This window comes from Zalophus californianus, chromosome 1 (assembly GCF_009762305.2).
Source record: "Zalophus californianus isolate mZalCal1 chromosome 1, mZalCal1.pri.v2, whole genome shotgun sequence".
NCBI classification, from domain to species: domain Eukaryota; kingdom Metazoa; phylum Chordata; class Mammalia; order Carnivora; family Otariidae; genus Zalophus; species Zalophus californianus.
Genome location: NC_045595.1, coordinates 4,435,389 through 4,451,732, shown reverse-complemented (window position 1 = coordinate 4,451,732; position 16,344 = coordinate 4,435,389). Strand labels below are relative to the sequence as shown.

The 16,344-nt window shown below is 52.9% G+C and overlaps 1 protein-coding gene across 2 annotated transcripts in view; it reads left to right on the top strand.

The window, feature by feature from the left end:
• The first annotated feature begins 597 nt into the window (after positions 1-597).
• Positions 598-16,344, top strand: part of RFX2 (regulatory factor X2) — a 94,740-nt gene continuing 78,993 nt past the window's right edge. For both annotated transcript variants that reach the window (XM_027583641.2, XM_027583638.2), the window contains exon 1: positions 598-723. The gene's annotated coding sequence lies outside the window, so the exon portion shown is untranslated. The remainder of the gene's footprint in view (positions 724-16,344) is intronic.

Genomic DNA, 16,344 nt, shown 5'->3' with positions numbered 1-16,344 from the left:
GTTTCACATAGTTTTCACATGCCACTGAAGATTCTTCTTTTAATTGTTTTAAACCACTGAAAAGATATTTAAAAACTCTCAGCTTGTGGTCCATGAAAAACAGGCAGCGGGCAGGACTTGGCCTGCAGGTCGGAGTTTGCTGACCCCAGACTCAGACTATGCCTGGACGTCCGGTAATCGTTCGTGGGATAAACGAAGGCCCCATTAGAGTCACCGAAATCTAGCCTTCCCGGAGCAGCGCCACCCACCGGGAGCCGCGCGCGCTTCCCGCTCGCCAACCCTCCGAGCCGCGCGCGCCTCCCGCCAAGCCACGCCCTCCTTCGCGGCGATTGGTCAAGCTTCTCCCTCGTCCTCGCCAGGGGACGCCCCCTCTGACGGACGCTGCGAGCAGCCAATGGAGTACCGCAGGGCCTTCCACCCGGCCCTCCTCGCGCCCGTTGGAGGCGGGCGGAGGCGGGCCGTTGAGGGGTGGGGCGTGGAGCCTGGTAACCGTTGCCGGTAACAACGCCCCGCCCCATCGCGGCGGGCGGGCTAGCAGGCGGGCGGGCGCGCGAGGCGGGCGGGCGGACGGCGGGAGCGGGAGGAGGAGCGGCCACAGCCGCCACCGCCGCCGCCATAGAGACTGTAGCCGTGGAGACTGTTACTTACCAACGGGGACCAACACGCAGCAGCCGCTGCTGCCGCCGCGGGAGCCGCTGCCCGAACTCCCGGCCCGAACTCCAGGTGACCGATGCGACCGCCCCGGGCCCGGCCCGACCCGGGAGTGCGGGGGGCGGCGGGGATCCGGATCGGGGGCTCGGGAGGCGGGCGGCACAGCCCTCGCCGGTCACCCCAAACGTCCGGGATGGCACGCCCGCGGGACCCGTCTCTTCACCCCAGTTCCGCAGGCGCGGCCGCGTTTGGGGGAGTCTGGGAACCACCCCCGACCCTTTACCCAAACTCGGGGGCAGGTGGGAACCCATCGCCTCACTTTTCAGAAAACTTCCTGAGTTGGGGGCCCCCGAGATCCCTGTCTCACTCTTACCCTAAAAGTCCCCGAATTGAGTGTGCCCCGGGACCCCTCAAACTTTTATCTTCAAACTCCTTGAACTGGGGCTCCTGGGAACCTCTTTTACTTCCCCCCCAAATCCTTAAGTTGGGGGCTCCCAGAGACCTCTCTCTCTCACTGCCTCTCAACTTCTTGAAACCATCTCAAACCCTTGCCTTAGGCTCCCAGAATTGGGGGCTCCTGCGGACCCCTCTTCTCTTTTACGCCCCAAATCTCTGAAATTGGGGTTCCCGGGGTCTCTACTCTCACTCCTAACCTCAGACTTCTGAATCAGGAGGGCCTGGAAGACTCGTTTTCACCTTTGCCCCAATTTCCCGGATTTGGGGTGTCTGGGGGACCGTCTTCTCGTTCTGCCCCCCCAGAATTGTGAGTTTGAGGGCTCCCCTGGAACCCTTTTCTCACTGTTTACCAAGTCGATGCGCTTGTTTTGGGAAAAACACCCCCCTCACTTTTTCGCCACAAACTCACCGAGAATCGGACTTCCCAGGGACCCGTTTCTCACCTCTACCAAAAATCGTCGTGGTTAAGGGTCTTCGGACACTCCTCCCCTCTCTCCCTTTGAACCCCACATTCCTGAGTTTGGGGGATCCTGGGTCTGCCAGTGTTTCCTACCCCCTCGGGAGGCCCCTTCGCACAGCCGCATCTCCCCCGTTTGGACTGATCTCCAAGCGAGAAGAGTTTCACCAGAAGTTGTGTTTTTGTTTTGTTTTGTTTTTTTAATGTATTTATTTTGTTTAAAGAGCCTACCTTGTGGCCCCAAACTGCTCGGTGACATTTTCTCCTGAGATTGTGTGAGTGCGCGTATGTTTGTGAATTTAAACCCCACCCCTGAACCCCATCCCCCTCCGAAGCGCAGTCTGGCACACACACGGACACACGCGTGCACACATACACACACAAACACACACACACCACCCCCCCCCAATACTCTGTTCCTTTCCTGTCCTGAGAGAAGCCAGGGGCTCCCTCTGGCTCCGTCCCGGTCCCCGCTGGCTGTTCTCACTGCTGCACTAGGAAAGTTAGGTTTCCCGATCCTAGTGGCTATTTCAAGGGCCCCTGGGGCCAAGTGCCCCTGCCATTCCAGCAGAGGCGGGGGGTGGTTCACCGTCCTAATTTTAACCTCCTGGTTTCCCTGCAGGAATGAGGGAGGGAGTCCAGGTCTGCCTTCCCCATAGACCTCCTGCCTGCTTCTGGGTGTTTTCATTAATGCAGCCCCCCAACACACACGCCTGTACTCAGCTGTTTCTTGCTCTGTGCAATTAACCAGCGGTGCAGACTTTCCTGAGTTTTTTCCCCTCCCAGTCAGCTTTATCTCTGCAAATCCAAAATCTCAAACCTTATACAAGACTCTCTTTCAACTAAGACTCCCCCAACTAAATAATTATGCTAATAATAATGACCCAAACAGCAACAACAAAACCTTATTTTTTTTCTGCACATATTGTCAACATGTTTTTATCCTTTGGCTTCATGCTATGAAACATTATTTGTGTGCTTCTATAAAGACCCTTACCCTGCGTCCGGGGAGTATCAGGGCTGGCTACCTGTTCTTTCTCCCACTCAAGTTTAAAAATGTGAACCCACTCCAGAATAACCTTAGAGATGGCTTCTCACCTGCCCTTGCCAGAGAAGTGAGAGTGTATGGTGAGCACCTTCCCCTCCTTCTCCCCTCCCCGCCTCCAGAATCCAATCTCCTTAGTCACTGATCAGTGCTAACTTCGCCAGCCAAAGGGCCTGGTAAAGTATGAGAGGGGACTTGGTCATTTTTAAAAAAGATTTCCTATACATGATGGACAAGCTGACAGCTTCTGTGATCCTGTGATATTTGGCTGATTTAGGCTGGGAATGAGTTCAGAAACAGTTTGCTTCTGCAGTAAAAGCAAAACTGAATTATTTAGCCTTTAGGTACATTCCTCTTTTATGCCAGATAAACTGCCCAGACACTCCCAAGGGGCATCTGGGAGCAGGGGAACAGAGTTATTAATTACAGCAAGGCGACAGAATGAGTTCTTTGAAATTCTGTTGATATTTGCATTCTGGGTGAAGGACGTACATTACCTTTTTTTTTTTTTAAAGATTTTATTTACTTATTTGAGAGAGAGCATGGAGCAAGGGAGGGACGGAGGGAGAGGGAGAAGCAGACTCCCCGCTGAGTGGGGAGCCCGCCATGGGGCTCAATCCCAGGACCCTAAGATCATGACCTGAGCTGAAGGCAGACACTTAACCAACAGAGCCACCCAGGGGCCCCAGGACATACATTACCTTAATATTCATCTTTTAGCCATGTTTATCACCAAAGCACGGCTGGGATGGAGCCACTCACCAGAAATGCAGATGCTGGGAAATTGTTTATCTGGATCTCATTCCTTTGAGCTAATTTGTCGTTCGAGATTCGAGTTACAATTAATTTTTGTTTGTCAATATTTAATTATTTGAACTTTTGTTATTATTACAGAGTCAAAATCTTGAATGTACCGGTGGGATTTTTATAGGCACTTGTGGTGGTTTTGCTCGTAAAATTCCAAGGCCAGTAGGAACCATATCTTATAATCTATTTGACTTTTTTAAATTAACTGCGAGGTGACCACTTGTTTAAATAATGTGCCCCCCTCTCCGACACCTACTTACTTGTAAAATGTGAACTATTTAAAAGGCAAGGAAAGTTCCCAGAGAAATCATCTTGCTAGTTGGGACCCTCGCCAAACTTGGGGACAGGAAGGTGTAAGTCCTGACCCTGTGGCTGAAACCAGGGGTTTCAGATGCACCCAGCAAAGACATCCATATTTCTGCACCAGGCTGCATGAGTATTCCCATCAAATGGGTAGATGAGGACCAGAAACAACCTCAAGCCAGTTTAGGTCAGATTTTGTCTGTGCCACATTTACAAAAAAGTTTCCAGTTTTCAGGGCCTTTTTGGATATCAGCATTGTTATAAGGGATCGTGGACTTCCGTATTCAAAAAGGCCTTTTGACTCCCTTTCTGTTATTTAAAGGATGAGTAGCTCCGTCACAGACCAAGTTCTCTAGACACGTGCCTGGCACAGAGGGTGTACTTAATTTGCTGAATGGGTGAATGAATGGAATATGCATTGGGAATTAGAGAGGAAACTGAAAACCGCCTACATGCTTCTTGGAGACCGCAAGAGCAGCAAAGGAATTCTTACGGGGTGGGGGGTTGGAGGGAAAAGAGAAGACCCAGACTCTTCCTTGAAGAGAGGAAGACCCAGAATCAAGGGTGTGTGGGATCAGGAGTAGGTGACGGAGGATGCAGAGAAGAGCCAGGGAGAGAGCCTGACAGGTCTGGGGGAATCACTCGGGCCTGGGAAGCATGGCCCTGCCCAAGAGGATGAGGAAGTTCTTTCTAGCAGAGAAGTCTGTGTGGCTACTCGCTGGACGCATCCAGGTGGATTCTGACAGGCAACCTAAACACAAGGTGGCCAAACTGAGCTCCCCGTGGGCCCCACAGTCTGCTCCTCCAGGCCCTGCACCCCCTTTGAGTATCAGCTGGCTTCTCCTGGTTGATCAGGCCAGAGCTTTCTCGCAAGCCATGGGCAGAAGCTCCAACTCCACCCCATCAGTGGAGACGTAGGCTCTGACCATGCCTCACCCACCACCTCCACGACCAGCCCCCGCTCCGGGCCACCAGCCCCTCTTACCCAGATGATCCCAGACTGTTTGTTAACCTGGCGGGGGTGGGGCTGGGGGGCATATTACCTTCTGTCGTGTCTCCCTCAGCTCAGAACCCCCCACGGCTCCCATCTTGCCCGGAACAAAGGCCAAAGCCTCTTCCCACCCTGGGCCTCTCCACCCCAATACTCTGGCCTCATCTCTGCCGCTGATCTTGTTCCTCACTCCACATCAACCCTGCAGGCCTGTTGGGAGTTCCTCAAGCCTTCTGCCTAGAAATCTCTTCACCCAAGTAATGGGGGGCTGCTCCCGCCCTGTCTTCAGGCCTTTTCTCAGATGTCACCTTCCCAGGCCTCCCACTCAAAAGTGACACACACTCAGCCTCCTTCCCCGCTGTCTCTTTCCTCTGCATTTATCACTCACATGCACACATAATGACATAATGCACGTTTACTTTATAACCACCGTCCGGCCGCTCATTAGAAGGTCAGCTCCTTAAGGGGAGGAAGCACTGTGTTTTATTAACTTCTCTTTCCTCCGGGCTGAGCACAATTCTGACGCTGAGGAGGCTCTCAATCAGTATGTGTTAAATGAATAAATAAACCGTTTCCCACCCACCTATGGGGGAGGCCCATCTAGAAATGGAGAGTCGCTCCTTACCTGCCATATGTCGCCGCCCATGTGTCTTGGGACAGCTTGGGTTGGACAGAGACGGGCTCGCGTGCGGTGTCTCTGCTGCTTAGCTCGGGCCCGGGGGGGGGCTCCAGGTAAGGTGTGGCGTCCGTGAACTAGGTAATCATACCGGCATGGCTACTGTATTAAGAAATACTATTTATCATTGTGTGGCACCGGGCCTGGCCCAGAGTCGGTGCTCCACAAAGACTGGCTTTTTACTCTTCTATCACTATTGTTACTATTCGGGAGCAAATGAGCAGTAGCGGCCTGGGATCATGTTCTTATTTGGGTTTTCCAACCCATGCAAGCATCGAGGAGGCATTCGGGAGCTGTGTTTTGCCTGATGGAGCCCATGAGCCTCCACTGTCTGTCTGAGGTGGGGGAAATGCCCTTCCGTGAGTGTAGAAATTCCCTGGGACAAATATCGTTCCTCAAGGGTAAGCGCTCAGCAAAAACACCAAGTGGCTGGAAGTCCCCCGTGCTGGTTGTGGCCAGGGCCCGTCTGCACCTAGTCCCCACACATCACCTCCTCGGGTGGGCTCTGGCAAGCGGCCAGCTCTGCCGGTAGGACTGACACATGAGAACACTTAGAAACTGGTTTCCCTTCTCTGTTACCGCTGGCTCATGGGTGCCATCCTGGTCGGAGTCTGGAAATCGGCCACTTAGAGGTGAGACCCAGCCCACTCTTCGTGCCAGGACTCGAGTCAGGCCCTCAGGAGCCGATAGGCTGGCCCGGCTCCTGGCTGAGCTTCCCTTCGCTCTCCCCAAAATGCATTCCTGCTTTATGATACACAAGTTTCGTGCGTTTGAAAACCCTGCTGTATGCCCTGGCAGCTCCTTTTTCTTATTTTCAGTTTTCTTGAATCTGATGACTTTCTGAGAAGTGGAGTTGACTTCCCAAACCTGTAGGTGGTACCTACAGCAAGGGGGTATCAGATGCTGTGAATCAGACCACATCTGCCATAGTCCGCGTTGAAAAAAGATGGAAATAAAAATCATACAGTCAAGGGCGCCTGGGTGGCTCAGTCGTTAAGCATCTGCCTTTGGCTCAGGTCATGATCCCAGGGTCCTGGGATCGAGCCCCGCATCGGGCTCCCTGCTCCGGGGGGAGCCTGCTTCTCCCTCTCCCACTCCCCCTGCTTGTGTTCCCTCTCTCGCTGTGTCTCTCCCTGTAAAATAAATAAATAAAATCTTTAAAAAAAAGTCATACAGTCATTAAAAATATGTCATACTTCATGGAAGGCCTGGTACAGTGATTATTTTCACTTACTGTGTAATGCAGCCCAGACATGCTATAGGCAGTAAGCCTCTAAGACTAAGGTCTCTGTAGTTACTTTGAGTATGTGCGTGTGTGTGAGAGCTAGGCCACTGGGCCCAGGATTGCCCTGCAGGAGGTGACATTTGCGTTGAGACTGAAATGAGAAGGAAAAGCAGCCCTGTGGCGGTCAGAGGGAAGAACCTTCCAGGCATGGGGTGGGGGTCAGGTGCAAAGGCCCTGTAGCTGGAGAACACAGCTGGGCCTGGTCAAGGCGGACAAAGGCAGCCATGAGGTTGATGCCCGGTGAGCAAAAGGAGGAAGGCAGAGGTCCCCAAAGGCCATGCGGGAAGAGTCTGGATGCTATTCTGAGTATTTAGATGGTCTAAGCACAAATCAGATCGGTGATGGCCAGCTGTTTACTGGACCTCTGACATCTGTTCGTTCATTCATTCATTCATTCATTCCTTCTTCGGAATCAAGCACTAACCTCTGAGGCTACAAAGACCAAGAGCAACTAGGAGAGGGGGACAGTCTCAAAAGCGCTTGTGCTAGACTGGGGCCGGCAGTTGGGTGGGGACAGCGGTGGCGTGGCTGTTGTCAGGAACCCGCAAACAGCTCCTCCCAGCCAGGGAGCAGGGTGTAAGGGAGATTAGGTGAGAGAGAAGAGCAGGTGTCAGCAGACTATGGCCCTCAGGTCAGTTCCAGCCTGCACTGTGGCCTGTGTCTGTGGGTAAAGCTTTATTGGAACGCAGCCATGCTCGTTCATTTACATACCACCTCTGGCTGCTTCTGCAAGACAACCGCAGAGTCAAGTACTTGTGACCGAAGCAAAAGGTGACCAGCAAAACCTAAAATATTTACTGTCTGGGCCTTTATAGGAAAAGTGTGCTGAGCTCTGGCTAAGCCGAGTGGGGCTTGTCTCTGGTGCTGGGCTGAGACAGTGGGGAAGTGGCTCTGTGATCAGGCATGATTTTGGAGGGTGTGTCAGAAGGCTTGGAGTCGAGTCTGGAGTCATAGACCAGGTGAAGGGCGACAGGGGCCTGCCCGACAGCATGGGCCAGGCTGGGACTTATGGACTCGCTGGGCCAAGGGGCGGGGAGGGCGATTCCCAGGTGCCTGGCGTTGGGGAGCCGGCAGAATGTGTCACTGCGGTGAGTCAGGGACCACGGGAGAAGCTGGTGTCAGGCAGGGGAAGTAATGAGTTCAGCTGTGGGCTTGGCTGCCTTGAGGTGTCTGTGGGACATCCGGGTGGGGACTGCTTTCCAGTAGGCAGCTGGATTGCAGGGTCTGGAGCCGCCCGGCGCCGCTCCAGGCTAGGGGTTAGCCTCTAGGAGCTGTCCTCATATAGATGGTCATTTCATGGATGGAGCAGATGGAGGAGACCATCCAAGGAGACAGTGTAGAGTGAGAACAGAAGCAGGAACCAACAAAGAGTCAGCAGAGGAAAGTGGTTTTTTTAAGTTGTGGCAGCATACTGTGACGGGCAGTTTACCATTTCACCCACAGTTAGGTGTGCAATTCGGCGGTATTGAGTGCATTCCGATGGCGTGCAGCCATCCCCACTCGTTCCAAAACTTCTTTGTCACCCCAAATAGAAGCTCTGGTCCCAGTAGCAGAAACCCCCAGCTCCCTCTCCCACCCTCCCAGGCCCCTAGTAATCTTTGATCTACTTTCCGTCCCTCTGAATTTACCTCTTCTAGATGTTTCGCCGAATCATATAGAACTTGTGTCCTTTCGTGTCTGGCTTTTCTCGCTGCGCACAACGCCCACCAGGTTCATCCACATTGCAGTGTGTGCGAGAATGGTGTTCCTCTTTATGGATGAGTGATATTCCAGGGTGTGGACGGGCCACACCGTGTCCACCCACTTGTCCGTCAGCGGACACTGTGACATTTGGCTACTGTGACAAATGCCGGACAGAGGAGATTTTGAAGGGATTCTGAGGCAGAACGGGGAGCAAGGCAAGGACCGCGCGCCTCAGGGAGAGCGAGGCCCATGGAGACCAGGAGGATTAAGGACAGCCTGTGGAAAGAAAGGAAAAGGGCCAGTCCCCAGCGACAGCCAGAAGGCCCGGCTCATGAGCGCCTGTCTCCCCCGCACACTGTTGAAATCGTACTAGTGATAGAGAGTCCACTTCTAAAGTTTCAGTCACACCTAATTATGCTTATATTTTTACAGTGCAAAGTGTTTATCTTTTAGAGACAGGGCCATGTTTCCAGGATACGTTTCTGTCCAAAAGGTGATCCGTGGGGTAAGGCAGCAGTCCCCAGCATTACCAGCCCCCAGATAGGTGCTCCTGTTCTACCCCAGCGGTGAGAACTCAAGGAAAGGGCCAGGCTGTGCTCCACCCCTTCCCCATCCTCAGAACACACACAGATGTAGCCTGCTTTGAGGAAAAAATAGATTTGGAACCCCAGACTCATGGAAAATAGCCTCAAGTATGTGCTTCTGATTTTTAAAAGAATTTTTCATTTTCTAGATGAATTCACTTTCATGGGGACTTCTGTATGTGAGTTGCTCTCTGGGGGCCTTGGTTCATTCAGCAAATACGTGCAGGCCCCCAAATAGCAAGCATCTGAGGGAGCTCGTGCTCAGTCGAGTACTTAAGTGGGTTAATGTAGCCTCCCGGGCGAAGTTAAGACGGTTGAAGATGCTACAGAAATTTGAAGTGGTCAGCGGCCATTGGCAGCTGAGCTGTGGTTGAAGCATGAAGGGGAGACCTTTCAGGAGCTTCTCCGTTGTGTGAATCATGGCCTGGTTGTACTGGTAGCTCTTAAAATGCCCCACAGGAGTACATAGGAAGTATTTCTGGAAGCCCCAGGTGACTTGGTTCTTGCCGGTCTTACTTCACACCTGGGCATGCATCTGTCAGCCTGACGGTGCCCTTCGGGGACACTGGGGGGTGGGGAGGGGGGAAAGCAAAGGTTCCTCAATTGGCGGTGATTTAACGTAACAGACTGCAGGCTGGGGGGTTAGAAGCGCAACAGGGCAGTGACATGGCACCCCCCACGTCCCCCGGGGGGGCAGGCTCCCACCTTCCTCCCGCCTGGGTGGTCTGCACAAGCCTAGCGTCTGTCCTCATTCTAGCTGCAGGGTGACCGGAGTCCTGGTCCCTCCCCTTGCCACGGGCAGCCCCTCTGCCATCCACCCCCAGCTCTGGAAGCCGTATTGCTCCAGCGCCAAGGAACAAGGAGCGCACTCCGCTGTCGCTCCTGTCCATGCACAGAGCTGGGCTCCCTGGCCTCCGATTCTCCCAGCCTGGTCTCTCCTCCCGCCCACCTTCCCGGCCGCGTGGGAGGGTCTCATGGGCACGTTCTGCTCCCCAAGGCCAAACCCCCTGGCCTTTGCTGTAACCACGTGGTGCTCAGGTCTGCGTTCAAGGCCGTTTCCGGCCTCAGCTCCCTTTCGTTGCCTCATCTTTCAGTCCTCAGAATGGACTCGCCACGGCTTACACGGGCCTGCCCTCTCTCTGAACTGTCATTTCTACTCATGAAAATCTTTTCTCTCAGGACGCTTCTCCGGCGCTGTCTTACCAGGGAAGCCCAAGACCTGGCGTAGCGAGCCGAGGGGGCAAATGTTAGCACTAGGGCTGGGTTTCTCCAATCTCACCACTGTTGCCTTTGCGCATTGCAGGATCCTGAGCCTCCACTGGCCTCCGTCTGCCGGTGGCGCCCACCCCTTCCCCCCAAGTCATGACAGCAGCTGTGTCTTCAGGCATGTCCGAATGTCCCCTGCGGGGGCAGAGTTATCCCCTAGTTCAAGGACCATGGGCTTCATCGGCCAGAAGGGGCATGACTGCTGAATTGCCACAGCCCAAGTCTCCTTGGACATGTAGTAGTGATTTATGGAATGTTCTCGGCCTTAAGCTCCTGGAGGACGGGGGCAGTGGTGCCTGCCACACTTCCCCGGCCTTCATGTTCAATGCGTGAGTGACTCAGACGCCGGAGCCCAGAGCGTTCTTCTGAGAGTGAGGCCTACATCAAGTAAGGGCAGCCTTCGGTTGTAGCCAAAAGCAAACATCATGAAACCCTTGCCTGAGATCCGATAGCCTTAAAAATGCGATGTTTTTGATTCAGTTAAGATTAACATTCCAGTCCTTTTGACACGTAGCTTTCCTTTACCAAATCCCAAAGAAATCTTTTTTTTTTTTTTTTTTTTATTTGACAGAGAGAGACACAGCTAGAGAGGGAACACAAGCAGGGGGGAGTGGGAGAGGGAGAAGCAGGCTTCCCGCCGAGCAGGGAGCCCGATGTGGGGCTCGATCCCAGGACCCTGGGATCATGACCTGAGCTGAAGGCAGACACTTAACGACTGAGCCACCCAGGCGCCCCTCCCCACAGAAATCTTAAATCGAAGGCCCCTACCATTCATTGACTCCCCTCTTTGCTCAGCTAAAATTGCAAGTCACGTTCTTTTCCAGAAAATGCAGGGGTCTTGGGGGGAATGGAGCCCTAGAGCCCAACCGCAGCTGGGTCCCCTTGCCAGGAGCCATGTACACAGTGGAGAATATTAAATGTCTCATTCTGCGTCTAAGCCAATCACAGCATCTTGATTCATTCTTGTTTTGCTTTGGAACTTTTCAAAGATTTCACTTGGTTAAAAAGTTGATGTGAAACAAATCCGGTCATTATGCCCATCAGAATTGTTTCATCCACAAAAGGTGGCACTCGCAATTTGTGCAGGTTTGAAAGCCTGTCCTGCTCTGCTGGAGGAAGTACTTACTGAGGATCAGTAGGGTTGCATAAAGTTGACTCACTTTGTAGGTAAATATTTCTAACCCTGGCTCGCTTCTTGAAAGATCCATTTCACCAGCGCTGTTCCCATCAGGAGGTGCTGGTTCAAGGTCATGGCCCCCGGTGGCCATGGCCGCAGTGGTGGACATGTGTGGGGTGAGTGTGACCGAAGGCACTGCCTTTCCTGTGGCCCTCTTTCCCTTTTCTCTTTGAAAGTGTGAACATGAGCCAAGTACCCACCACACTGCCCAGGCTGGGGAGAGCCCCCACTTCTAAATTTCTGCCGCGGAGCTCCAGATTCTACTTAGATCGTCACCTTTCTTACTGGGAAGAGAAGTAACTGTTAACGCTGGTCAAAATAGAAACCAGTTACCAGACTGCGATGCACTTCACAGAGAGCAAGGTCTCCGTGTTGTTTGCCGGTAGAGACCCCCAGATAACTGTACGTTCGCTTGTCCTGTTCCAAAGCTCTTAGCTAAGATGACACATGCCATCCTTTAGCATGCCTTTCCCCCTCTCAGAGACGTGTGAGACCTTCCAGTGCTGTAGGGGTTCTTGTCCGAGGGCGTTGGAGACCTTTGGATGCGGGAACGTATTTTCAAGCAGCCGTGGTTCGTGTGCTTCCGTGGATCCTGGGAGTTTCGAGCGGAGAGACTGTCTTCTGCAGCGGGGGGCGGGGGGCCGGGCAGCCCAGCACTTCTGACCAATGCCTGTGCTTCAGCCCCAGGAAGGAGGGCTTTTCGAGAAAGGCAGAGGGTGGTGGATGGGGCAGGGAAGAGAGAGCAGCCCTCCGGAGTGAGCAGCCAGACTTCAGAAGTCATAACCGTTAGATCCCAAGGTTATGTTTTAAAAAATAAAGGGTTGCCACGGCCTCACGCCCTGAGCACCTACCATATGCTTGGCGTTTTACACACATTCCTTCTAACCCTGGCACGGCCCCAGCAGGGTCAGTCGGATCAGCAGGCCCAGACAAGGGGAGAAACGCCTCCTGTGCTCTCCGGTCCCTTGGGCGGGTAGCAGAGGAATCCTTCCTCCTGCTAAACCCAGCTCCACTTGCTTTTCGGCCGCAATGTGAGCTCAGTTGAGCTCCGTCAAGTCTCCTCTTCTTTGTAGCTTTAGAGAGGCCTGGGCCCAGGGCCGGTGAGGACAGCAAGGGTGCAAGTGAAGGAGAAATGATTATCCTGGTCCCATCACCTCAGGGGTCAGCTTTGGAGGCTGGGGTCCCCTTGCCTTCCCCCCCTCTCCCGCACCCCACTAACCACTGCCCACGTGTGTGCTTTAGCTCGCGTCCTTCCCATTCCTGCTCATGCTGTTCTAGTTCCGATCCTCTAGCGGAGCTTCCGACTACTGCCCTCGTGAGGGCTGTGGCGCAGGCCCACTGTTCTGCCTTCTCCCCAGCCTTTGATGCTCGCACTGCCCTCAGCAGTGGCCTTAAGCCGCTGCTGGTGGGGAGGGGGCGGGGGTGACACGTGACATCTTTGTGCGACACCGCGGAACATCAGTGCATTAAATTAAATAACATACACTTGCAATGTTTTTATTAAATAAACCATGATTAAATTATACAATAGGATAGTGGTGCACAGTAGCTACTAATGGCATAGGTCCCTTAAAACTTCTGTTGTCAAATCTGGCACAACAGGCTGACCCAGTGTTTCCCAATAATGTGGTACTTGCAGAGTGTTTGTTGTGTTGTTTACCGAGGGTCACTAGCAGATAAGAGGAAGCCTGTACCAAGGGCTTAAGAAATATTTGGAAGGCAAAGTGTCTTTAATTGGAGAAATATATCCATTACATATTTTTCTGCAAATCAGCAGAAGTGCCATTACTTTATTTGAGCAGAGGAAGCCCACAGAATCTTTTAGTATTCCAAGAAAAGTGGGGCGGAGGAGGGATTCGGCAAACATTCTCTATAAAGGACCAGATAGTAAATATTTTAGGCTTTGTGGGCCAACTGGATCTCTATTTCTACAGCTACTCACTCTGCTGACGACAACATGTAAATGAATGGGTGTGGTCACGTGCCAATAAAACTTTATTTACGGGCCCTGAAATGTGAATTTCATACAGTTTTCACGTATCACAAAATATTTTGACTCTGATTTTTTTTTTCATAGCCATTTACGCATATAAAGACCATTCTCAGCTTGTGGACCATGCAAAAGCAGGCTCTGGACTGGGTGGGACTTGGCAGGGGCGTGGGCCGTGGTTTGCTGACCTCTGCCCTGTGGGATGGAGTCCAGGAGCTCCACCATTCTCAGCCTTTCTCTGGGTGGCCCAGCCTGTGCCCTCTGCTCCAACCAGCTCAGTGTCTTTGCCCTTCTCCCGTCCCTGTGGGGGCACACACACCCTGCTGTGCCCAGCTCCTGTTCTTGAACTAGTCCCTCCTCCCTCCTCCGTTTGCCCCACCCCACCGCTGCCAGGGTAGGTCCTGCTCCTCCTGCTGTAGCCACAGTGAAAAGGTAAGAACAGGTGAAGTTAATTGGAATAACGTATTTTATTTAATCCAGTATGTCCAACAAAATATTATTATTTTAACATGGGATCTATGGGAACACATTTTTATCGAGACGTTTCGCAGTCTTGCGCGCCAAGCCTTTGAAATCCAGTGTCTGTGTTGCACTCACAGCACATCTCAGTTTGGACGAGCTACATATCAGGTGCACAGTGGCCACAGATGGCCCGAGGTGTCGAAATGAAGACCGGCCTAACGCTTGGGTCATCCCTGTTCTTTTTAAAAGGTGACCGCCGTCTGAGCTACAAACCGGCACTCAGATCCTTCCCAGCTCCCTCAGTCTTAGGTCACTCCCAAGGCGTGAGGAGCACAGGTCCACCTGACTCCAGGGTTTTCCGTTTTGTAAAGTGGTTGTGGTTGGACTTTGCACACGCGTGTCCCTTCCGGGCCACTGAGCGGTTTGACCCCGGAATTCTGCAGTGACCCTTTCAGGACTTTGGGATCCTTCTGGGCAGTCCCCAGTAAGTCTGTTTCCTTCCTCTTTTACGTCAGGGAAATCTTTTCATTGTAAAGCCTCCAAAGAGTACCCAAAAATATAAAGGAAAAAAAAGAGCCCCTGGCTTCCTTCTCTCTTCCTCTGCCACTCCCACCCCTAACACAGTTCGGTGTGGATTCTTTCGGATATTTTGTATTCACATAAAACATACACACTGACGCTTTATTATTTTTTAATTGAGATGTAATTCATATGCCATAAAACTCCCCCTTTTATAGTGTATAGTTTAGTGGTTTTTAGTACATTCACGAGGTTATACAATCAGTACCACTGTCTAGTTCCAGAACATTCCATCACCCCAAAATGGAACGCTTTCCCCATCAGCAGTCCTCTCCCATTCCCTCCCCAGCCCCCTGCACCCACGAGCCCCCTTCCCATCAGTGGATGAGCCTATTCTGGACGTTTTGCACACGTGGAATCACATACCATGTGGCCTTCTGTGTCTGGTTCCCGCCCTGAGCATCGTGGGCTCAGGGTCCCTCCACGGGGCTGTGAGTGTTGGCACCTCGCTCCTTTTATGGCTAATATTTTTTCTTTTTATAAAAAAAAGGATCACATTATGCCCACTTCTCTGCACCTTCTCTCTCATCTAATACTTAGTCTCTGTCTTTCCTTATCACTGTCTGTGTGTTGGCTTCATTCCTTCTGTAATTGCCTGAGATCCCACTGTACCGCTGTGCCCCAAGGTGCTTATTTATAGCGCCTTATGGAGGGGCATCGGCTTTATCCTTTTTCACTTTACCAACAATGCTGCAGTAAACACCCTTGTCCAATGTATTTGTGCACATGTGTGGGATGTTTGCAAATTCCCGGAAGGCGACTTGCTGGGTGGAAGGGACTTCCTTCCCTTTGCATTAGATCTCTTTCGCTCACGTTCACGTGCCACCCCTGCAGGGATGGTTACTTTGCACTGTGTCTTTGCCTCGTGACACGGTCCCCAGCATGTGCACTGTACCACCTCCTCCTGCTGCCACCCACGCCGTGGGTGCCTCAACAAGATGCCTGTCCTTTCCCCGCAACTCCCTGTCCCATCCGGAGAATAGCGGGTCACAGAACTTGTGGCAATCTGGTGGAAACGTGTGCCCCCCCCCCACCCCTGGCATATGCACAGTGAACACACCCATCATATTCCATCTGCCATTTGGGAGGTCCTCAGACCCCTTATCGCCTCTCTCTGGACCAGCCCCTACCTCCGAAACTTGTTGCCCGTCAGTTCCGCTCTGCCCAATTCCCAGCCCACAGGTCGCTGACTCAGCCCCAGCCTGGCACCATGAGCTGCACATGCCCGTGTGTGCCTCTGCGAGAGGCCCAGCCGCCCGGCCGGTTTGTGCCCACACAAGTTCACGCTTGTTGCCCTGGCTCTGAGCTGACTCCCACAGCAACGGCACTTCCCCGCGCCTTTGAGTTCCCCACTGACCCACGGTTCCAATTCCTTGCCACCTTGATACTCCAGCAAAGCGTTCATTCTGCTGCCCTCCCAGCAGACCTGTCCCCGAGGTCGAGCGCCCCCCCGGCCCCCCTCCATCCATGACCTGCACACGGGTCCTGCCCTCCGCATGGCAGCCAGAATCGAGCCCTGCTGCGGTGCTGCTCTTCCGGCCCGAGTGGGAAGCTGGCTCCTGCAGCCTCCGGAGCCTGCGCTCACGCCTTGCTCTTTCTGCTGAGGTGAGGACGCTTCCTCCTTGACGCCGTGCAGCTTGAAACCAGAAATCCAACGCCCTAATCATGGAGGTTATCCATCCTTTATCTGAGCTTTCCTCCCACTTGAAAGGCAAGGGGTCATAGTTTTCTTTTTACCTACCTTCCTGCCTTCCTTACTTATTTTTTAAGTAGGCTCCACACCCAGTGTGGAGCCCAGTGCGGGGCTTGAACTCACATCCCTGAGATCAAGACCTGAGCGGAGACCAAGAGTTGGACACTTAACCGACTGAGCCACCCAGGCGCCCCATTTTTTTTAACATTCTTTAAGATTTCTGAGACACTAACCTAATC